This window comes from Pygocentrus nattereri, chromosome 3 (genome assembly GCF_015220715.1).
Source record: "Pygocentrus nattereri isolate fPygNat1 chromosome 3, fPygNat1.pri, whole genome shotgun sequence".
NCBI classification, from domain to species: domain Eukaryota; kingdom Metazoa; phylum Chordata; class Actinopteri; order Characiformes; family Serrasalmidae; genus Pygocentrus; species Pygocentrus nattereri.
This window is the reverse complement of record NC_051213.1, coordinates 40390681-40416475: the sequence shown is the minus strand read 5'-3', so window position 1 is coordinate 40416475 and position 25795 is coordinate 40390681. Positions and strand designations below refer to the sequence as shown.

General features: G+C 38.9%; 1 protein-coding gene across 3 annotated transcripts in view; it reads left to right on the top strand.

Annotated features, from left to right (window-relative positions):
• The window catches only part of dlgap1b (discs, large (Drosophila) homolog-associated protein 1b), a 161771-nt gene that overhangs the window by 29522 nt on the left and 106454 nt on the right, over nt 1-25795 (top strand). For 2 of the 3 annotated variants that reach the window (XM_017715954.2, XM_017715955.2), the window contains exon 2: nt 23339-23433. The gene's annotated coding sequence lies outside the window, so the exon portion shown is untranslated. The remainder of the gene's footprint in view (nt 1-23338; nt 23434-25795) is intronic. The other variant, XM_037537057.1, reaches the window with a different exon arrangement.

Below are 25795 nucleotides of genomic sequence, written 5' to 3'. Positions count from 1 at the left end.
CTTGGGATATTTTCAGATATCATAATTAAAAGAATGTCTGTTGTTTTATTGTCTGTCTTCCACAACTTTATAGTTAAGTAGGCTTGACAGTTGCATAGTGAGTCACAGACCGTGAATTGCATCTATCATGATAAAAGCGTGCTATAAAATGGACTAAAGTAAATGATTTGTCTTACAATGTATGTTTTCTTGTATGTGTAGTGCATTATATAGGCCCTGATGTGTTTTGTGGTTTCAGAACAGTCCACTGCATAACCATCAAAAATTGTGAATACAATCGTTTTTAATCAGCATTTCAGGGCACTGCTCTTAATTAGGTTAAGCGGGATTAATTATGCTTCCTATGTAATGAAACTTGTAATTGGTCAATGTTAATTAAGTGCTAACTAGGGATGATAACTGAGTGCTAACTGAGTCCTGATCTGGGAATATGGGCTGATATAGCCCTACAGATCAGAACTCTGTTCAACCTAACTAGCCTACAAGTTCTCATATTTCTACAGATCCACTTTTTAAATATTTTATTTTGGTAAAGTCTTTGTTCCTTGTCACTAACAAAACTTGAATGAAATGTCATTTATTTGTTGCTATGTTTCTGCTCACTGAGCATTTTATATGTGGCATTTTATATGTATCATGTAGATATGGACCAGAAGCTTGAGGAAATCTTTTTATCATTTATCAGAATGGGGGAAAATGTGACGTCTCAGTGACTGTGGCATGATTGTTAAAGCCAGACGGGCTGGTTTGAGAACTTTTGTTATGGCTGATCTCCTGGGATTTTAATGCACAACAGTTTACTTAGAATGGTGTAGTAATGAAAAGACATACAGTGAGCAGCAGTTCTGCGGACAGAAATGTCTTGTTAATGGGAGAGGTCAAAGGAGAATGGCCAGACTGGTTTAAGTTGTCAGAAAGGCCACAGTAACTTTGAAGGCGTTTGTACTACAACACCAGAAGATCACATCAGGTTCCAGTTCTGTAAGCCAAGAACAGAAAGATGAGGCTGCAGTGTGCACAGGCTCACAGACCTGAGACTGATGATCACAGACTGGCCTGATGAATCTCGATTTCTGCTGAGGCACACATATGGTAGGGTCAGAAATTGGCACCAACAGCATGAATCCAACTCCATGCCTCATCTTAACAGTCAGGCTGGTGAAGGTGGTGTAATGGTGTAGGAAATGTTGTCTTGTCACAATTTGGGCCTGTTAATACAGATCAGTTGAATGCCACAGCCTATTTCAGTATTACTGCTGACCATGTACATCCCTTCATGGCCACAATCTACCCCTCTTCTAATGGCTACCTCCAGCATCTCAAACTGGTTTCATGGACATGTCAATGAATTGAGTATTTTTCATTGGCCTACCTAGTCACCAGATCCCAATCCTGTAGAACACTTTTGGGATGTGGTAGAATGGGAGATTTGCAGCAATCTGTGATCATTTTAAGGAAAATGATTCTTAATACTGTCAGGCAGCTCAAGCCTCATGTGGGTATCTTATGTCAAGTGTCTGACTAGTGTGTTTTAATAGAAGTCTCTAAACGTCATCATAAGGTGGTAATAGAATTAGCTTGTCAGGCTGTGTGATGGCTAGGCAATGAGAAAGCATTGGGGAGATTTTTGTTTTACAGGTTGTGTGTGCGTGTGTGTGTGTATATGTGTTTACACCATCCATGTGCCATGGACTTTGGATAGTGTGTGTCACAGGAAATTGTTTGTTTGTGTTAATGTGCGTGCCAAATATCCTGATAGATTTTGTAAAATGTGAAAATATCAGATATTTTTCTTCTGAGAAATAGATATGGTGTTTTTAACCAAAAGAGGAAGCTTGGAGTGCCACACACATACACACTGTGATGTGGTAATACAGAGCCTAACCCATCACCAATGAAAATCACCTTTAAAGCTTAATATGCATAGATGTGTGTATGTGGATATGTGAAAGTACTTACCTGTGTCTGCCTGTGAAGACAAAACAGCAAAAGGGGATGGCAGGGAAACTGATCACCTTATCCTTATCGGGAGGATCCAGCAATGGGGAGAAAAGGGGAGGGTCTAGTTCCCTAGAGATGATGAAAAGAAAGATATGATGCTACAAAATATTGGCCAAAGCTGGTTGCATAACCCGGGCTGACCCTGTATAGCGCTATTGTTGTTTTTAAATGCAAGTAACACAGTTCAGACCCCAAGGGTGGGGCTTAATATATAAAACCTGGGGGTTCCTTAGAGAGGGGCTACCTCTCCCCATGACTGATACTGAAAACATTAGCTGTCTGTAGTGTTTATAGGATAGCGTATGGCGCCTAGTATGTTATGTAAATACTTTATTTCCATTTATTTTTTGTACAGTTTTTTGTTTCATGTCTCTCGTTCACACGTAAACCCAAAAACCTCTACTCGAGAGGCAACAACAACACACACACACACACACACACCCACACACACCAACACACACACACACACACACACACACACATACATATATATATTATGGCTGTTATTTAATGGATTCATCCCTGACATACTGACATAGAAAACCAATAACCCTTAAATCCCCTGCGCACTGGCTCCAAACATCCACTTATTAAATGAGCTGTCAGCAGTGTGAAATTAACAAATCCAAACTATAATTCAAATGAAGCTCCACCCCAACTGGAATGTTTCCCTAATCTAGGGATTTTCTATTTGTTAAATGAAGTTTGCAGGATTACCACTGCCATGAGTTTGACCTCTTTGCATTTAGGATGTTGACAGAACATAATACCACTAGTTTTGATACTGCTTGTTGAACTATGATTGATTAAGTAGTAACATTTTAGCTCTTTTGTGTACTTATTCTAGGGTTAAGGCTTAATAGGTGAGTTTTTTTAATATTATCAGCAGCAGTGGTTTCATCTGATATGTGAGGTGTTCTGTTGCTTCATCCTAAAAAACTATTCGGTTCATAATTTGGCCACATCTTGTTTCTGTTGCCAGTTGCTTCTAAATAATTCTCACTTGATACATTGTACATGAAATATGAGTGAGGATAAACGACAGATTTCCAAATTTTATAGAATTTAAACTAGCGAGTCATTTTAAGTGCTTTTGGAATCTAAATCTTGCTGTTATGTTACAGAGACGAGTTTCATGGGCTTGTGCTTGTGTGTGTTTGCATTGCAGATGTATTGCCTAACCAACATGCAAATCTCACAATCATTGGAATCATACAAACATTTTGCTGTTAGTGTGCTCTGAAATAAGCCTCAGAAATAAAACTGATGTTTTGCTTCCATCTGCAGTGCTATGCGTTTTTTTTTTGTTTGTTTGCTTGTTTTGTTTGTTTTTATTTTATCTGGCTTGGACCTGAAAGCATGGACATTCTTTGTGTATGTAAAATGATTGACTATATTAAAGGATAATGTTTTCAGATATGTCAATAAAGGAATTGTTGCAAACAACATATCAAAATATCATTCACTTCAACATCACAGCCCAGACTTGCTAGTGTTCAGTAGTCAGTCTGTTAGTGAGAAATGGACCCCATAATGATCATATATTGAAATGGGCGTTGATACAATGTTTTTTTTTGCTAGCTAATAACAGACGGGGAAATATTAGCTAAAACATTGAAAAATGTGTGTAGAAAATGCTTCTGAATTTGTCATTCAATGCAAACACCTTTAAGGGCCCATATCTTACATTTTGCTGGTCCATTTTTAGGCTGATTTATTATATTTATGTACATTTTTGAATAAAAAATGGTCATAATTTTTACATGACCATTTTCCAGCCCCTTTTGTCTTTTCGAATAAAAATGTTTTTATTATTATGCCTTTAAGACAGGTGTATGTAAATACAAATGTTCTAATTGGCTGCCATGTGTTGTGCCTCATTAAAAAAACAGTCCAGGCTGAAACACTTCTTATAACTTCAATTTGAATGGGCAGGGCTAAACAGCGTTTGGCTGAAAAAGTGGACAGGTGTCCTGGTTTTGGTGACATCACAAAAACAGTGAATTCAAAACCTGCCATATTTGTAGCGTATTCTGTATGTGTTACAAAAGTATGGCTATATAATCAGAGAATGCGGGTACTAGAACGGTCTCTCATTGAAAACGTCTGTCTTAATAAGCTGAAAATATGATAGCAACAGCCTGAAATGTTTGCACAGCTGAAGACTTGTATAACAGATGGATGGCAAGCTCATTAGGTGAAACATAAAATATTGTGTTTTTGTAGAATTTACAATGCAATGCAGGTCACACAGGGTTTAATAATCAATGTTTTCTGTTTTTATGTTTTTATTTGCATTTTTCACACATTGTCCCAGCTTCTTTGGGGATTTGTATGTAAATGTGTTGGCTTTCGTAAACATTATAGAAATAACGAATTTAAAAGCTGCAGCAAAATTTCCATAAATGGACTGGGAAATAAATGTAGTATTTTTGAAACTTTAATAGTGTTTGCAACCTAGATTAAACTCTTGCTCAGAATTCAGAAGTATCCTAGAAAATTCAATTTATATTCTACAATATGGGCTCATTAAACACACACACACAAATCACCTAAACCACTTAGCCCTCTGGGTCGAGGGGGGTGTTGGAGCCTGTTCCAGCTGTCATTGGGTGGATGACAGGACACATACAGACATATACAGCCACACACAACCACAGACACATCCACACCTATGGGCAATATGGCATTTCCAACTGGCCTGACTGCATGTCTTTCAACTGTGGGAGGAAACCGTGGTACCCAGAGGAAGCCCGCACAGACACAGGGAGAACATGTAAATTCCACACAGAAAGGACTCTGGTTCCCTGACCGGGAATCGAACCCAGCACCTTTTTGCTGTGAGGTGACAGCACTACACACTGTGCACAGTGTCTGTATAAAGTACGTATAGGAAGTAACAAACCTAGGAATGGACAGGATTAAAGAAGGAGAGAGAAGCAGAGTTTTGGAGGCTGAACAGTTGAAGAAAGGAGAAGGATTGGAGCGTAAAGAAAATAAATGATGGGAGAGAAATGGAAGTGAGAGGATTGTCTGCGTGTGTGTGTGTGCTCTCAGAGTGCTGACACACTGATACTGGGGTTGAGTGATGGTGAGCCAGTGATGACTCAGAGCTTCTGTGTGGTTTGTTCAGCTGTTTATTCAAATGTTTACTTCTCTTATTTATTTATTTGTTTGTTTACGAGAGATAAACCTGGGGCAACTGACTCATCTCTGTCAGCAACCGTAGAGAACTTATGTGTATGCACGTGTAGCTGAGTGACACACACACACACACACACACACACACACACACACACACACACACACACACACACACACACACATACCACACACACACACACACACACACACACACACCACACACACACACACACACCACACACACACACACACACACATATGTTAAAGTGATAATCATATCAGCCCCCTTCAGTTTTCTCTTCACAGGAGTCAATACCACACTACTGATTCAATTAGAGAGAGAGGAAAAGAGATAGGGGGGAGGAGAAATGTAGCTGAGACTGGTAATCGTATAAAGCTCTGCCAGTTTGCAGGTTAATGGGACTGATGGATCAGGCTGCTGAACTGATGTCTTTTTAAAAGTAGTTTTCTTTCATTCATCCTTGTCTTTTCCTCTTGTCTTTAACCTCTTTCATGTATTTTGTGTACTCTTGTCATTCTGTGCTTTGCTCTAGATCTCTAATTCACTGAGTTTTCACAAAGAATACGTGCCCACACTCTGTCAAGACAGTTTGTATTGTTATAGCTTGTTTGTTAGAGATGCACAAATAAATCATATTAAAATTGTGATTTTTATTCATTACTCGGTGTGATTTGATTCAAGAACAGCATCAATACTGCAGGCCCTTGTAAGGCATATTGGGCAAGCATTTCTACTGGAATGTTTGGCTTTTGATATAAAATGAGCATTATAAGAAAAAAAATGCCACTTCAAATAGGGCTGGGCAATAAAATGATAACGATAATTAACGCGATATCACATTTACATTTATGGCATTTGGCTGATGCTCTTATGCAGAGCGACTTACAATTTGATCATTTTCACAAGTAGGCGAAGGTGGTGTTAGGAATCTTGCCCAAGGACTCTTATTGGTATAGTGTAGGGTGCTTGAACCCTAGTCTACAGTGTAGAAGGCAGAGGTGTTAACCACTACACTAACCAACCATAACTTTTACTTGATAGAGCGATAAGAAAGGTTAGATAAATTTTTGATATAAGACACCATTCTCACACGTCCACGTTCAGCAAAAGCCCTGGTGGTGTTATATACTGCAAGGAAATCAACATTATTCTGCTGTCTCTAGGAGAGGGTGCACTTCTGGGTTTTTTGACATGATTAGAGAAGGTGGGGGCGACGAGTACAAAAGGGTCGCCAGATATTCAGCATCTGAAACGTGGAGTCATATGTTCCCTGTTTCAGTGGAGCGACCGGTGATCTGTTCTCCTATGACCAAGTGTGAGTGACGAGATAAGTGGCATAGCTGTGCTGACCTACAGTAAACTCACCTCTTTCTGTACATCCTAACAAGCTTTAGCAGCATTAAATCTCAATCACAACATATTTAAGAATTAGTGCATTCCCAAGCAACAAAAGTGAACGAAAGAAGTGAGTTCATGTTAGTTACATCCCTGATTTAAACGAAAGTAAACTGAGGATGTTGTGAGGCATTGGAGAGTGGGAGAATGCTATCTTTACAGGCTAGGTGTTTTTAGCAGCTGGTTAACTCGAAGCAGTGCTCTGTCACTTGCACAACACAGCGAAGTGATGATAATGTAGATCAAACACAACACAAAAGCACCACTTTTAGTTTAAACGTACCTGAAAGGAGGACTCTGTTTGACTGGTGTTACATATAATTCGGTTCAGTCCTCAAACTACTATAGAGAAATCCAGATGTCTTCTAGCTGGTGTTTGATTACTTTGATATGCTCTGACATGGATGCGACAGGCCTGATGCTAGTAAGACAGTGTGATCAATCACTGTTGTACTGAGCCAGCTAATGTTTGCTGTTCATACTAAGTTGACGTTGTTGAGAAACTAGACAGTTTAGCACTGGTTTTGGCCACGTGTTTAGCATTGATAACAGGATAGCTGAACACTCATCACCAGACAGCTAAAAATAATCTGTTTTCTTTCTAAAATTGTGACTATTACAAAAAGTACACTTTTCCAGATACTTTTTCCCACTGTCCTATGACAGATTTGTGAGATGTTCCACTGTCTGATGAGTGTTTGTTGTGTTCCAACCATAAAGGATACTTTAAAACAACAACTAATTACCCAGGAGCAAAACTCAGCCTTCAAACTTAAAAGAAAGAATTATTTGACATTTATCATGATATGTATCGATATCAACCGATGAATTTTGTTTATTGTGATAACATTTTTGGCCACATCGCCCGGCTCTAACTTCAAAATACAACCCCAATTCCAATGAAGTTGGGACGTTGTGTAAAACATAAATAAAAACAGAATACGATGATTTGCAAATCCTTTTCAACCAATATTCAATTGAATACACTACAAAGACAAGATATTTAATGTTCAAATGGACAAACTTGATTGTTTTTTGCAAATATTCACTCATTTTGAATTTGATGCCTGCAACACGTTCCAAAGAAGTTGGGACAGGGGCATGTTTACCACTGTGTTACATCACCTTTCCTTTTAACACCACTCAGTAAGTGTTTGGGAACTGAGGACTCTAATTGTTGAAGTTTTGTAGGTGGAATTCCCATTCCCATTGTTGCTTGATGTATAACTTCAGTTGTTCAACAGACCGGGGTTGTCGTATTTTGCGCTTCATAATGCACCACACATTTCCAATGGGAGACAGGTCTGGACTGCAGGCAGGCCAGTCTTTTACCCGCACTCTTTTACTACGGAGCCATGCTCTTGTAACACGTACAGAATGTGGCTTGGCATTGTCTCGCTGAAATAAGCAGGATGTCCCCGAAAAAGACGTTGCTTGGATGGCAGCATATGTTATATGTTCTGTCTTGCCGCTTACTTGCAGAGATTTCTCCAGATTCTCTGAAACTTTTGATGATATTCTGGACTGTAGATGATGAAATCCCTAAATTCCTTGTAATTGCACGTTGAGAAACGTTGTTCTTAAACTGTTGGACTATTTGCTCACGCAGTTGTTCACAAAGTGGTGAACCTCGCCCCATCCTTGCTTGTGAGCCTTTCAGGGATGCTCCCTTTATACCCAATCATGACACTCACCTGTTTCCAATTAACCTGTTCACCTGTGGAATGTTCCAAACGTGTTTTTTGAGCATTCCTCAACTTTCCCAGTCTTTTGTTGCTCCTGTCCCAACGTCTTTGGAACGTGTTGCAGGCGTCAAATTCAAAATGAGTGAATATTTGCAAAAAACAATAAAGTTTATCCGTTTAAACTTTAAATATCTTGTCTTTGTAGTGTATTTAACTGAATATAGGTTGAAAAGGATTTGCAAATCATCATATTCTGTTTTTATTTATGTTTTACACAGCGTCCCAACTTCATTGGAATTGGGGTTGCACATTGAGTACTTTAAAGGCACACATACACAATCTTTCATAAGCTACAGTTGATAACTTGAGTGAGAGACTGACTGAGTGAGAGACTGAGTGAGAGACTGAGTGAGTGATTGACCGAATGAGTGAGAGTGAGTGACTGAATGAGTGAGAGTGAGTAAGAGACAGAGTGAGTGAGTGAGTGAGTGAGAATGAATTAGTGAATGAGTGAGAGACTGAGTGAGTGAGATGGAATGAGTGAGTGAGATGGAATGAGTGAGTGAGAGACTGAATGAGTGAGTGAGAGGCTGAATGAGTGAGTGAGTGAGTGAGTGAGTGAGTGAGACTGAATGAGAGTGCGTGAGTGAGTGAGAGTGAATGAGTGAGTGAGTAACTGAGTGGGAGTGACTGAATGAGGGGGGATGGTATGGTCTCTCTCTCTCTCTCTCTCTCTCTCTCTCTCTCTCTCTCTCTCTCTCTCTCTCCCCTCTCCCCTCTCCATCTGTGTGTACACCATTTGGTGTGCAACCTTTGAGTCACCAGGAGTCATATTTTATTAAACAAATACACCTCCCACTAAAGGACACACTCACACACACACACACACACACACACACACACACACACACACACAGTGTACCTTTTTGACATTTGGAATCCTCTGAACAGGCTCTTGAAACTAAATAAGTGATTAGATAATCAGCTGCTGTGGCAAGCTTCAAACTGTTTCACACATATGGCATAACATTTCAGTAGCTGACTTTCATTTACTAGATGAGGCTGGTGATTGGTCACTCATTACACATTACAGTGGTTCAAATCTATTTTCGCATAGTGGGAATTTAATGTGAGACGCTTGCACCAGCAAAGGCCAAACACGTACAAAGCCATTTGGACATAGCCATTTGAGGCCATGCAGACATATCATAGTTCACTTAGCTCTTTTTTTATTTGCTTTCCTGTGTGCTGAGGTGCTGGAATGATCTACAAGTAAAGACAGCATCTTCTGGGTCAGTGGAGGCTTGTACTTACTTTCCATTCACCTTTGTGGGGTGACTGAAATGCGTTAGTATTCAAGATTCTGGGATGCTGCATGGTTCGATCTCTGGTGCAGAAGGGCATTTCAGTGACATCATCTAGTCTTGCACATTAGCTGGGCTTGAGCCATTTGATGACAGCTGATAGGTTGCAGACTGGCTGTCAAACTCTCCATCCGCAGCTTCAAGATTCACTACAGAAAAACATCTTTGTCTTGCAGTTTTTGTTTGTAGTCCTGTATCAGTCCTATGCTGTAATTTCATAACATTCTATTGCAAAGCAAAGCATTGCTTTTGTTTTCTTTTTTAACTATGGTCTGTAGTCTTCTATGCATTTGATATCTTCCCTCATGAAACAGGAATGTAGGCTGAAATGGTGATGTTGTGATTACAGTAAAGTTTTTATAGTAAAAAAGCCTTTCGGTTGTTTAAGGAGCTATTTTATTACTTAATCAAGAAGTCACTGCATTTTTCTGCTTCTATCAAATTGGTTTAAACTGTGCGTGAAGGATTCTGGGAGACTGAAGGTCTCAAAGGATACCCCAGCTGTGTCCTTTTCACAATTAAAGTACACATTTCTCAACCACATTGAAAGGATCTTACAAAAAAGGACAACCTTCAATGACCTAATGGCTGAGACATACAGCCTTCCTCAGCTGCATCCCCTTAGCTTTGAGGCACTGCTTTATTATTTTTATTATGTAGGAGACCTCACACCAGATTCCTCTCTCCTGTTCTGGTACTGGCACTTCTTTCTCATCATCTGCACCTGTTTTCAGTTCATCAACTGATTACCTCCCAGATGTTTTCATTCCTCTGTCATACTCAGTAATTTGTCAGTGTAAGAAATTGCTACTCTCAATGTATGGTGGGAGAATTTTGTACTGTCCTTCATAGACAATAAATGGTTTTTCAATTTTCATGTTCATAATGCTATTATAGATTAAACTCACACAGATGACAAATCTGCACACTGCTGATGATTTATGTAGTTCAGTGGTTCTCAACCTGGAAGTCATTTGGAGGGGATCATGGAGTGCTCGTTGAAAAAAAAAGGTTTACAGTTCAGACATTTTAGAAAATTATGTGATAAAATCTTTCTATTTGTTTAAATAAGACATTTGTGTGAACAAGTTTATTTCGTTGATAAATAGTCATTTGTTTGAGGCGTAGACTTTAAACACTCAAGAAGACATTCATTTGTGAAGCATGGATTTGATACAGTATCATATTTTTCTTTTTACAGTTTTTACAGTAGCAGTTGGATTTCTAAACAATGCTACTTTAAAACAGCAACTACCCAGGAGCAAAAATCAGCCTTCAAACTTAAAAGAAAGAATTATTTGACCTTTTTCGTGATATGTATCGATATCAACCGATGAATTTTGTTTATCGTGATAACATTTTTGGCCACATCGCCCGGCTCTAAATATTCACTCATTTTGAATTTGATGCCTGCAACATGTTCCAAAGAAGTTAGAACAGGGGCATGTTTACCACTGTCTTACATCACCTTTCCTTTTAACAACACTCAATAAGCGTTTGGGAACTGAGGACACTAATTATTGAAGCTTTGTAGGAGAAATTCTTTCCCATTCTTGCTTGATGTACAACTTCAGTTGCTCAACAGTCCGGGGTCTCCATTGTCGTATTTTGCACTTCATAATGCACAATTATCATACATTATCAATGGGAGACAGTTCTGGACTGCAGGCAGGCCAGTCTAGTACCTGCACTCTTTTACTACGAAGCCATGCTCTTGTAACACGTGCAGAATGTGGCTTGGCATTGTCTTGCTGAAATAAGCAGCGATGTCCCTGAAAAAGACGTTGCTTGGATGGCAGCATATGTTGCTCCAAAACCTGTATGTACCTTTCAGCACTAATGGTGCCTTCACAGATGTGCAAGTTATCCATGCCATGGCCACTAACACACCCCCATACCATCAGAGATGCTGGCTTTTGATCTTTGATAACAATCCGGACAGTCCGCTTCCTTTTTGGCCCGGAGGACACGAGGTCCATGATTTCCAAAAACAATTTGAAATGTGGACTCGTCAGACCAGAGGACACTTTTCCACTTTGCGTCAGTCCATCTCAGATGAGCTTTGGCCCAGAGAAGATGGCGGCTATATAAACACGGGTATAAATGTAACATCACCCATTCATAGTGATTTAACATTTATACTTAAGGTTTTTGTAAAGGATATCTTGTATATCTTTTGCATTAACATAATTGGTAGATGACCTAATTACAGATCAATCTCTAGTGACAGCCCTAGTATGTGCATGATCTAGTATGTGTGCACAAGAAGTTCAAACTGTTCATTTGAGAAGAGTAAAGTCAAACTGAAGTCCAAAAAAAGTTACTCAGAGGTATATAAAAAAGGGATTCCTAACAACCATGCAAGCCATGGCAAACCAACAAAGCTATCACCATCAGATAAGCTGTACTTAAAGCTTTCATCTTTGTGAGATCAAATCTCCGCTCATGCTTCAGTTATGAAAAAATACACAGTTGTTTCCCTGGATCGTTCTTGTCTGAGAGCTTCATACAATGGGTCTAAAAGGATGTGGAGCTGACAAGAAGCTGTTATTGAGAAGAGTAAATTAACTGCAGGTCAAACTGTCACAGTTGTCTGTGCCAGATCCCGTCTGCTATTGGGGTGTGGATTTTCTCAAAAACAGGAGTAAGTGTGGCTTGGAAAACACCCCTCAGACCCCCAGAACAACTGTATTGGAGTACCGTGAGGTCATATGTTCTCAGTCCTTCCATCTCCAGGGGCAAGAGAGCACAGCCGAGAATATTCTTCCTGAGACAGCTCAACCTTTTTCAGAGCCTGATGATCCAGGTCTACAAGGTGATCATCAAGTCCATCAACTATAACCCACTGGTTTGGTTCCTCCTCCTCACAAAAATGAGCCAAACTTAAGTGCATCTGCAACAGGCAAATTTACTGACCTCTTTCTGTCCCCTTCCATCCTGGACATCACCTTTTCCAGCCACTCTTCTCTGCTAGAAGGTACAGGGTTATATAATAAATATTACATTATGTCTCTGCGTATGTATAGATATTCATATACACATATGTACAGATATTCACACATCTCTTTCTCTTGTATCACAGTAACTGTTTATTGTTATTTCTTATTCTGTATTCTGTTTTTGTATTTTTTTATTTGTCACAAATACTTGTTAATAGTCTGTGTGCTGTCTGGTCTTTTCAGTACGATGTTAGTCATACATGTGTGCACTTGCCAAGACAAAATAAAGTGATTTTTGATTTACAAATCAAATGAAGGTGCTGCTGTTTTCAGCACAATGGATTGGCCACCTTAGAGTCCAGACCTCAACATTGTTGAATGTGTTAGGGATTTGTTGGATCATGGGAAGCAGAATATATAACCAACATCGAAGACGGAAACTGTGGGGAAGTATCCCTCCAGACATCTTTGAAAAACTGATAGCAAATCTCCTCAAAAGAATAGAATTTATAATAAAGGCAAAGTATGGTCAATGGTAAATTTTCTGCTTTTTGATACTGAAAAAAGCCAAACGTATCAAGTAAAAGAAGACTGTTTTGACTGGAAATTAAATTAATAATGGGTGGTCTCTGACTTTGGTACAGTTCTGTACTTGTGGTGTTAATATAGTGGTAATAGAATAGAAGAATGAAGCCAGTGAAAGACAGTCTGTCTTTTGCTATCACTTTCTTTTACTGTGTGTATGGGTTTCTGTGGGCTTCTGTGAGATCTCTCCACTTTCAGCTCCAGTGCACTTGAGTCTATATCAAACAGCATCTTTTAGCGAAAACGCCTCCAGCTGAACAGCTGCTTTATTGGGAAACGTTAGAGTGAGGGTGTTTGTGTCTGTGTATGCATGCATGTTTAAATGAAGTGTAGACCTATGCGCCTACCTGGCCATGTGTAAGGGTTAGTAAATGGTGCATGGTGTGAATGTGGGTGGTCTGATGATCAGGTGGAGGGAAAAATAAACAATGCCTTTAAAGTTCATTTACATGTGAGCTTGTACAGTCTGGATAACACAAATCCACAAAATCTCATCTCTCCAAGGACTCATTGCATTTCACTTGCAAATAACAATGTTTTTGTCTGCAGCTAGAAGCCCTTTAAATTACAGATAGAGAGAGCTCATGGAGTCAGTGGGCTGTTTTCTTATGCCAAATAAACATCTACAGGATCCAGACTATCCTGTGAACTTGGAAGTGGAGGGGCAGGTTCCACATACAGTGAAGGTTTTAATACAGGTTCTTTTATTCATACCAATGTATACCCGGCATTTATTGTTGTTTGTGAATTCTTTGGCCTTGGTTTGTGAAATTGCATCTGGTTAAACGATTTAAATGTCAGCAAGCATTCCAGATGGACAGTATTATATTTATCTCACAATCTTTGTTATATTTGAATGTATTGCCGTGTATTATATCAACTTTATTGTCTGGCTTCAGAACATTTTCTGTACAAATGTAATGCATTGCTTGTATTGCAGAGGATGCTGTATTGGTGATATATTGGTCCATATCAGAGGTAGGTTTAAGCTGATTGACAATAGTGTTAAGAATTTCAAAAGGACTCTTTCTATCAAATATATCAAGTTGGATGATGTAAATGTCTGCAAATATGCAGTAAAAGCACATTTAATCAAATTTCTCTTTGAGTTGTCTCACTTCAGGTTGTTCTATAATAGCTAAATCTTTTGGAAGCTGTGATGAAGTGATTGATTACAAGTTGTTATATTCAAGAAAGATAACTTAATAAAGCCCAGCCTAGTAGCCTAAGAATAGACGTAAATAGCTAACTAGTAGGCTAACTAAACAAGCCTTAAACAAGCCACAGCAAGCCTTAGCCAATTTATTTCAACAAGACATGATTTCTTGCTATATTTTGCAAGAACTTTCAAACTAAACTTTTTAACCAGAGACTTGAACATGTTATTTTTCTGGTTTAAACAGGCTTCTACAAGATATTTAAAATATTAGACCAGATAAAGGGCCTGTTAAGAGCAGCCAACAGTGTTGCACTGTCAAATTCTAAATCTGATTGCATTTGATAGGCTTTAATTTCAAAGATCACTACAACAGGACGTAAAGATGTACTTTGTGTATTGTTTTTTGTTTAGCTATGTAAATGGGTAAAAGAGTCACAGAATGTGTTCAATAGAAATGTGTATAAAAAGTACAGTGTATAAATCCTCCATAGGGCGAAAAGCGCACAGATCACATGCTGACCAATGTTTCTCAGTAGGAATTGGCAATACCAATAATTTTCTTTCTGATCTGATACCAAGATTGAAATGTTGATACAAATACTTATTCTGGAACTTTTAAAAGGGGGAATTCTTCCTACAAAGGGGATATTAAAAGTTATGTTGGAAAGACTTTGCATTAGTTTTAAAAGAACTGGCTCATAAACTGGGAGATAACAATGACCTGCCCTTGTAGCATATTTACTGCGCCTCATGGCTGTGTGTGTGTGTGTGTGTGTGTGTGTGTGTGTGTGTGTGTGTGTGTGTGTGTGTGTGTGTGAGAATCAGAAAGAGAAGGAGGAAGGACACGAGATAGTTCACGAGATCACCACCATAAATTTCCCATACACTCCCATACACTACAGAGTTATGCTGAAAGTATGAGGACAATTACTGTAGTGAAAGTCTGCAATGAGCACAAGTGGCTGCAGTAGCTACATAGCTTCACTGCTTATTAGCTTGCTACACTGCAAGTTTATCATCTGAAACAGATTGTTGGGTTACCTCACAAGAATGTGTTTTACCTCAGGTTATTTGTGTGTATAAACTAACTTATATATACTGCCTTGTTCAGAATGAGCAGCTGACAACCTGTCAGATGTTTGCAGATATCCCATGATTATTTAAAACCACATGCAATTGTACTGAAAGCCAGAGTAAATCATTATTTTATTTGTTTATGATTGTTCATCTTGTTCCCTCTGTTTGATAGCTGCCATTTGTGATAGTAACTAATTGTCCTGGAAGGTACCACAAGCCACAGCAGAGGTGACAAAACGTTTTCTGCATTTGAATGGGCAATTATTTTATTTATTTATTTATTTATTTATTTATTGACAAAGATTCAAATGTTACATTTTATTTTGCCCAGCCCTGTATGCAATAAAATGTAAAGTGATTGGTCAGAGGCTGATTTGCAAGTTGCACAGTCAGTGGAAGTCAGTGTAAAGATATTGGTTAAGGAACTATATTGTGTATCCCTCCTGTATGCAGATTTGCAGTTAATTAATGCCAAACAGTGGAGATGCTCTGATTGTTGCAGATTGTGGCTTTTGACCCTTTTTCTGTTCTCTTTTTATCTTTTCATTCCCTCTCATGGGCCTGACAAGCCTGAGAATTTAAATTCTGTAGTACCCCGTCAATAATTCACTGCCTTTTCACGGCCACCGTAATCCTCTTTCAGGAGGGCACAGCTCAGACAATCAGCAAAATGCGTGCATTTATGTGCGCATGTGTGCTTATCACTGGTAATCTTCATGGATGCTGACTGTTCTAGATATGGGTCAGCCTGTTACTGAGGGGGAGAAAAAGGAGAGGGAGAAAAGAGGAAGCGCATATGAAAGTGGTGTTTTTGCGTATGCATGGATACATTTTACATATACATTTGAATTGCATTTAGGTCAATTGGATTATTTGCATATATTCATTTCAGCATGTATTGTTATGTATTTAGATACAATGCAAAGCTGTATGTTTGCACATCATATTCATATATGTTTAACAATCTTACATTGTCCTCCAGAAGAGATGGGGAAAGTCAACATATTGTTTCAGTTTAAACATGGAGATTGACTTGGTTAGTGCACAGCTTCCTGTTTGTTCCTTTGATTAACTCCTTGTCAATGACATTTGTACCAGAGATATATTGCAATATGGTGTTCAACATTATCATAGGCCTGTGCCCATAACAGAATCCTGGTTACAGTAACCATGTGGAAAATACCTGTGGTAATCAGTTAAACTGGCTGGTGGTGGTATTTTATTTCTGTTGCTTTACCATGTTGTCCTGTAACTTTCTGACACCCCCTTACACTGAAGCAGATGCAGTACAACCCCATTTCCAAAAAAGTTGGGACGCTGTGCAAAATGTAAATAAAAACAAAATGCAATGCTATGCAAATCATTTAAACAAGAAGGAAAGATTAAATCTGTTCATCTCTTCATCTTTATTTGAAACTGACTGAATATGCAGCTAAAACCCTCTGCTTTCATCATTCCAATATTGCAGCTTTTCTTTTTCAGTTGCAGCTTTTGGTGGTGTTTGAATTATGCAAGCAAGGGCTCACACATAACTCGCAAAGAGATAACACAGTTAATTGAAGGTAAAACTTCCATTTCTGTGCTGTTAATTCTATTTCCTGCTACTCTCTTTCCCCTTCTCTAGTTTTGCATAGGCTGCAGTCATTTCTCCTTACTCAGATATTTTGGGGGATTTTTTTGCATAACAATGCATGATTCATGAGGTGCTGGTGCATATAAATAAATGCGTCAGAGTCAAGACTGACTAGAGGATTTTTGAATGAAAGTCGCCATGCAGTGAGCACCACTTCATATAGGCCACCACCGTAACACTTTACCCCATTCGGCCACTTAGTCATCATCAACTTATTGAAAGACTGATAAGGAGATCCAATTTTGAGACGTGTGTGAACCCATCACTGTAGCAGTTCAAACGGATTGAGGTGAGGACTTGGTTATTGTAAAATAAAGTAATTAACCATGAGAGGCTGTGCATTATAATAATTTTGACACAGTTAAGTGGTTTTGTTAAGGCAATGGAAAGAAGAGTGGCTTATTGCTTTACAGAATGGTGATTAAACGCAGTAAGGTAAAATATGGGTTCTGGAGTACTGTGTTACCTGTTTAATGTGTCAGTATTCAAATATTGAAATCATTCTTTATGGAAAAACATACAGGCCAACAATTCCATAAAGTACCAATTTTATGTAAACTGTAAAGTGTGAAAGCTTGTTCTTAATCACAGTTCAGCTATGCATGTTATACTTTGTTACTCTGAAACTCGAGTACCTTAACATGAATGCATTGCCAGGTACATTTTGTTGAAGTAATAGTCTGTTGCAAAGTCAAATTGACCTAATTTTCCACTTACTCCAAACGCAGTTGAGCCACCAAGAAATGTTTGTTGTCAAAATTGTGCTTCTTTAGTTTAGAACTGGAGCTGCTAGGCTAACGTTGCTAACAAATACTAGAAGTCACCAGTCCACCCCACCTGTTTCTGTAAATACAGGCTCAAACCTTCTCTGAGCGCAGTATTTTCACTATGAACTCTAAAGTAAAAAAAACAATTCTCACTGTATCTAAAAGAAGGGGCAGCCATTTAATATAACCTGAATCACTTTTTTCCTGAGCATAATTTGGTATCATACCGCACAAAAAACAAGCAAATCCAAGGCTAAAGGAATTCACATTTTATGCACAAATGAGCCTCAACCTTATATGTTAAACCTTGCACTTGAATGCATCAGTTGGGTGCCAAGCCCACCAACAGAAGCCACCGGTATCACAGGAAGTGAGCACAACAAATATGGAGGAATGCTTACCTTGTATTCACTTCTCTGAGGTGCCATCTGAAAAACTTTTTCAGGTGAAAAATTGTCTCTGCATATTGAAGCTCTCTCTTGCTAGTTTGTATGTGTATGCATTATTTTAGCAAAATGGAAAGAAGCACCTAATTTGTGTAGGTTTGTTGCTCCTCAACTCTCTTACAGTAAGCAAGCCTTAGATATTTACTATGCTAAATAATACATATCTGCATAATGACATTTTACAGCCTGCCCTTGCACTCCAGCATCCCAGAGTTTGAAGGCAAAATAGTCTCAGAAAGTGGAATATATGCAGATGATAATTTAGTTCCAGTTTTAGCTTAAAGCTGCACTCCTACAGGCCTATCTGTGCTTTTTTATTATAATAGTAATTTAAAGCAAGTATATGAAGATTTGGTATATATTTGTTTAAACAGGTTTTGGTGACTTAAGAGGTAAAACATGGACACAGAACATGTCTTAGCTGATTGACTGCATTTGGAGTAAATGTAAAATCATTTGATCTTGATTTTTCACCCAACTACTCATTTAGGGACATGAGCTGGCAGATATGGGTGGCTTCAGCACAGAAAATACATTTCTCTGACAAACTTGCATGTTTTATTTTCCATTGAGGAGTAGATGTCAAGTCCTTATTAGCATCCACTGTTGTTCTGGTTAGCCTTAATAGCTCAGGAGCTTGTATTCGTTTATGAACTACTGAATACTATGATACTTGAATACTAAGTGGTCAACCTGCTTATCGCTAGTGTACAATAAATCATTTACTTTATTACAAATAATAATTGCAGTGCATAATTCGTTTTCAATGTAGTGCCTTTTGTTAAAGTCAATAGGGATCAGGATTAATCACTTATAACTAATAACCAATAGTAGGGAGTGGTGGGAGAGGGAGATGATATTATTTAATATTTTTCCCTGCCTGCTGGTACATGGTGCCAGAAATCAATGACATTCCTAGTTACAACATAAAACAAAAAAATGTTGTTTTATCTGCAGGATTTTTGCCGGTACTGATAACTTTATAGGATCTCTGTCAGCTGATATTATTGGCCACCTGATATATTGATCAGGCTGTAATATTAATATACATAACGATGCAACTGATGTTTGTTACAAATAATGCTGTCACATAATCTTGAACATTTAATGTTTTCTTACATATTTGCTTCAGAATCTTCTTCATGATCTATTGGGGAGAACACTTACCTGAAATTACATCCTTGAATGAGTTGCAGGATTCAGCTGAAATGCATTTCTTATGAAATTAAGCATTCATCCAGAGTCCTGTTTATGTGGCAAACAAATCAGCAAGTCTGAACAATTATCTTATAAATACAAATAGATATCTGCCCATGCATATATCTATGAGTTGCTGGTGTTTACAGAAAGGTGTTGATGTGGACCTACAGCATGTTTACAGAAGGTGTGAACCTGCGGCGTGTGTAATGTGTATGTGATACATCCCAGCAGAGTGTGAAATTGAAAACTCCCACAGCCATGAGAAAGCGAGAGGGAGAGAGTGCAAGTGAGAGCAGTGAGTGTAGCTACTATAGAGAGAGAGAGAGAGAGAGAGAGAGGGACAAAGTGAGAAGGACAAAAGGATTAGAAGAAGTGCGAAAGGATGAGATTAGATGATGGTGATATTATTATACCTTCACACATCTAAAGTGCAGGTGCTCCACAGGTAATTTCCTTCTGTTTCCTCTGACCTTGTCATATTAGACCCATCATCCTCCTAAACACACCGGACCCCCTGTAGAGCGCTCATGACCCCCACCTTGGCCCCGTCCAAGCCGGACACCCCCTGCCAGCGTGATCCCTACTTCACCATCTGCTGAGACTGTCGCCTAGAGACTGCCAAACTGTCACGGACGCACCTATCACCATAAGTGCAAGATATATAGAAATTGGACTCTTACAACTCTGCAAGACCACCTAAACTGATAATCATGGCTTCAAACTTTCATTTTGGAGAGACAGGAGAAACTCAAGCTCCATTCTTACTTCAAAAAAAAAATCCACATTCTTCTACTGTGAGAACACAACTGAACATTCTGGATCGGAACGGTTGTGTAGCAGTCAAGAATCAGTTACTGAGGAAAGAAACTCGAGACAAAAGAAGAAAATTTTCAAATCAAATACAGCTGGTGTTCACAGAGCAATGGACTGACCACCCCAGAGCCCAGAAAACTCAACATCAGTGAATAAGTTTGGGATTATGTAGGCTGTGTAAACTTGTTCCAAAAATCCTCCATGAAAAATGGACGCAGATGATCGTGTACCCTGCCCAGGAGAGGGTCACCAGGGAACTACCTCTGGAGCCAGGCCTGGGGTAGCATCCTTCAGTGAGGTGGACACCTGTGGTGAAGGACATAACCCAGGTGGAGGAGTTTAAGTATCTCCGGGTCTTGTTCACGAGTGACAGGAAGAGGAATCGTGAGATTGGCCGCAGGCTGGGACAGGTGGCAGCAGTAATGCGGTCACTGTACTGGACTCTAGCGGTGAAGAAGTAGCTGAGCCATAAGGCGAAGCTCTCTGTTTACTGGTTGGTCTACATCTTGACCCTCACCTATGGTCATAAGCAGTGGGTAATGACCGAAAGAATGAGATCGCGAATACAAGTGGAGGAAAGGAGCTTTCTTCGCAGGGTGGCAGGCTACAATCTACTTGATAGGGTGAGGAGCTCAGCCATCTGGGAGGAACTTGGAGTAGAGCTGCAATCCTCCGCATTGAGAGGAGCCAGCTGAGGTGGTTCAGACATCTGATCCAGATGCCCCCTGGACACCTCCCAGACACTTCTTACCAGGACAAGACCTCAGGGTCATCCTAGGGCATGCTGGAAGGATTATATCTCCAAGTAGGCCCCGGAGCGGTTTGGGGTTCCCGGGAATTAGCTGGAGGAATTTACGCGGGACAGGGTCATCTGGGATTCTCTGCTCAAATATGTCATGAAATGACATTCATTCCACCACACACAGACCTGCAGATGTTTCTTAGCAGACCTGTGAAGAAAAGGGATTATTACTGGATTATTTAATTATTTATTAATATGATTATTATTGTTTAATTTTTTTTCTTCAATTATTCTTCCAATGTGTTTTCTACTGCTCTAATATTTTGAGTTGCAGAGAAGAAATGTATTTCACCTTCAATTTCCATTAGACTACACTACCTACATATGTCTTCTTCCCTATAGCAGCCCAGTTTTGTGATGTCTTCCTCTTTCCACTTTAAAATGTTGCGTTCTCTTATTTTTCATTTTGTTAGGATTATCAGCTTTATGTGTTGTTTAATTTGGGTTGCCCTGAAGGAGTGATTTCTAGTGTTTTACTGATCTTTTATGTACAGTATGTGGGGAATAAAGTAAGTATTCATATGGGGAATAAAGTCAGTATTCTGCTGTGTGTATTACAGGAATCATTTCTGTGCAGCCCTGTAATGAGTTTTTGCAAATTCCAATGTATTTTTTCAGTTTTTATCCCAATTGTTTATATCTAGATGGTTTTTTTACATTCTTTATATTACATTTAATTTTTACATTCATATAGAACACTTGGTTTATTATAGACTTTAACAATTTCATCAAAATTTTGATTGGAGTATGTATTTCTCCAAATTTAAAGCAGCAGCATAAAAGGCTCTTATTGCCTTTTCAGTCAAATTTTACAACCAGTCTGAAACTCTAGGATGAGCCGGCTTAAATACTGTAGATAAGTAGAGCAGGTGTTATGTTTCAGAATTTGTCCTCCATAAGTATGTCTCTCTTTTCGTCTATCTCTCTCTCTCATTCACTGTCACTGGCTTTCTCTCTTTTTCTCTCTCCTTTTCTCTCTTTCACTCTCACAAGCCCTTTCTCTCTCTCTCTCTCTCTCTCTCTCTGTCTGTCTCCCTGTCTCACTCATTCGCTCTCATTCCTTCTCTATTTCTCTGTGTCTCTCTGGCTCACTCACTTTCATTGTATATGTATCTTTTTCTCTTCTTGGCTCTTTTTTTCTCTCTGTATTTGTTTCTCTCTTGTACATCTGTCTGTCTGTGTGTCTGTCTGTGTGTCTCTCCCCCTCTCTCTCACTGGCTCTGTTCTGCTGATGTCTCTCTCTTATCTTTGTGTCCTTCTTTTCATTCCCTGGCAAAAAGTGAATTTGGAAGCCAAACTGTCAGTTTGCTGCTTTGATTTTCTCTGAGTGGATCTGAGCCACAGACACACAAACACTCTTTTTACTTCTCTGCACACAAGTACAAAGACACACACACACGGACATGACCAAAACAATCCTGCTTGAAATAATTATTTCAGAAGTAGTCGCTTCTGCTAGTGTTTCAATTGTGTATAGTAACAGTGAAACCAGTGAGGAGTATACAGACTGTGATACTGCAATATTATTTTGGTTTATGATATATCTTTAATGGTATTTTGGGGAAAAAAAACATCTTCATCACTCTAATAATGGAAAGGGTATGTTTTAAGGGAATTAAGGTAGTACTTCAGTATTTAGGTTAGGGCTGCATGAAGTGCAGTGATCTTGAAACTGCAATGATGATTAAAAATGATATTTTGTGCAGCTCTTCTACTCACTTCATTCAGTCACCTTCAAATGTTGAAATGATGCTAATGTCCCTTAGAGCCTGGATGCAATAACATGTTTTTCATGTCCAAATTGTATTTGGATATACTTACTTGGATTTTGTTTACACTTTTCACAAAAATGTGTCCCCAATGTGATCAGACGAGATCCAATTTTACCTTCCCATGTAAAAAGCACTTGCATCATCTCCATTTTGCTTCTGTTTACTTTTTGCATATTACCATATGACTCGACAAGCTTGGCTTGGACACTTCCGTTGGTCTTGTTTATCCTTTCACCTGCTAGTCAGCACTCGGTAGCCATGTTTTCCATTATTACATAACCATATACAATTATTATTTTGCTCCTATATACTTTGTTATTCAAAACATCTTCAAAGTCATTTAATATAACCAGTCTGGTCAAACATGTAAAATCCATAAATACTTTTCTTTGTCTTTCATCTGCATTTTAAAGGTTAGCATTGGATTTATTCTACACATGTCTAAAGCAATGATTTGCGACTGATGGATGTCATTTTTGTTAAGAGGTCTAATGTGTTTTTCTTTTTTGTTTTTTTTTCTGTTTTCTCTTATAGCCCCTGAATCTCTCAGTGAAGCACATTTCCTGAACAGGGGAGGAGAACGATGACGTGAAAGAGGCAAGAATGTACAAAAGCATAAAATAACACACGTGAGTGAGATTGAAAAGTATTTAAGCAATACATATCAATGGAATAAGTTGATCTCTCAAGAGGGGATTTTGAGTTTTATGTTGGCTGGAGATGGAGTTTATGTGAGTTCATGGATAAACTCCCTTTTCGTGCTGCTGATGCACACAGCTAAGGCCTGGATCATTGAAGGTTTTTGCTCTTTTTGAATTGGGATAGGCAAGGCAGGGCAGTATGACTGTTCAGAAATTTTGAAACCTTGATGTGTTGCAATATATTGTTTTAGTCTACTTATGTGAGTTATATGTATGATACAGTTTTCAGCACATATACTGGTTAGTTTGGTCCCCAGTGATGCAACAGCCATTTGCCAGGAGTCCAAGAGAGTTCAGTTTGCCTCCCTCATCAGTCAGTACGATCATAGCCAACGCAGGTGTCTGTTGGCTAATGTAACAGAAAGTTAGCACCAACGTTAGTTCTCCACCAACCACATTAAGCTTAGAGAATGACTTGGCAGAAGCATGTGCTAGCTTTCACCATCCTAGTGCTGGTAGTTTAATGTGATTGGAGGAAATGTTTGGTCTAATGTATGAGAGAAGAGACATGATTTTTATCCAATCTTACTGTGTCTTCCCTAAGACAAAGTTGTTTTTTCAAGGTGTGGAAAACCTGACACTGTGGTTTGAGGATGTTCTAAAATGTATGCCTTAACACAGGACTGTGCACACTTAACCAGCACAGCCGTGTTTCTAACATAATTTGAAAGTGCCTGTTGCCCTTTATGTTGTGTGTTAAATACCATGAGGAATGGACCAAAGGAAATGGCCTAAAATTACTTGGGAGATAAATCTGGTTCCATTGACTTCCCTTAAAAGCAAAGTAGATTCTTTCCTTTTCCTGCAAAGTTACCATTTTGGAGATGAAATAAATTAGATAAAGTTTTCTTCCGAAAAAACAATATGCTAAGTACAAAAATGTGAGATTAAAGTAGGATATCTGATCACCCAGCATGTTCAGTTGTTTACATGTGGGAATACTGCAGTATTGGATGGAGTAAATCAATAAATAAGCAATTTTTTTTCTTTAAACATGTATTTACAGTGACTGGGGACTGTTACCTCAGTAAGTCGGTTAACCACCAAAGACCCTGTTTTCCCTGGGACTTTAATCATTCACCAGTGCGTATATATATATATATATATATATATATATATATATATATATATATAGATATAGATATATATATATTATAACAGAATTATGATACTTATATTTTGTCCATATCATGCAACCCTATTTCACTTGCACACACGCAATCAGGCCCTGCAGGAGATTTGTTACTGAATTTGAATCTCTGATGAGGTTTGGTGGCAGGCCAGCTGTTGCACCTAAGGATTTGCATGAAAGACTGGCAATCAAAGTACTCTGAACATGCACATACACACCGTCACACAGACTCACCCACTGATCTTCCCAGAAAATATAGGTCTTTACAGATATATGGTGTATTTATGGCAGTACTTTTTTCTTCATTTAATATAATTGGGAGAACAGGAAGAAGATGCATGTTGCTGAAAATGCTCATTCAGTGTCCGTGCTCGTTTGACAACAGTTAAAATACTATTTTGAGTGCATTCTTTTTGAGGGGCTTTCTGTCCTGCACATATACACAGAGTACGAGAGCACTTCTCACACAGTCTTGGCAGACAGGAAATCAATTGCATCACACCTCAGTGATAAACTGAAACCCTTGCACATACACACACATGTATTTGTGAGCTTTCTGATAGTCCTCAGCTCTGTTTGCTCTCTGAAAGGAGACATGGAGAAATAAGAGTTGTCTCATGTGGCTCTAAATGTGCATGTATGTTTGTGGATTAAACTGTATATTGCAGTAACTTGAGTGAGTATTTTCACTGGGAGACTCCACACTGGCTGTTCAGCTCTTTGTGCTAAATGGTCCTCACCTATCCTCCTCACTCACTACTGCCTCTGGAAGCACCATCAGCACAAAAACTGCATTGGGTTCTTCATAAAATGGGTTTCTATGGCCAAGCAGCTACATACAGGCCTATGATCACTATGCACAGTGCCAAGTGTTGGCTGTAGTTGCTGCAGTTAAAGTATGCTGTCAGTAGACTCTGGAGCAGTGAAAAACATGAAACAAAAATTTGGCAGTCTAATGTAGGGCTGGGCGATAAAACGATAATGAGGGGGAGGGGCGACGATTTAAATTAGTCTTTGGTAATGGCAGAAACATGGAGTTATACGTTCCCTGTTTAAGTGGCGCGACTGGCGATCTGTTCTCCTGTGAGTGTCGAGATAAGTGGTATAGCTATACTGTCCTACAGTGAACTCACCTCTTTCCTTACATCCTAACAAACT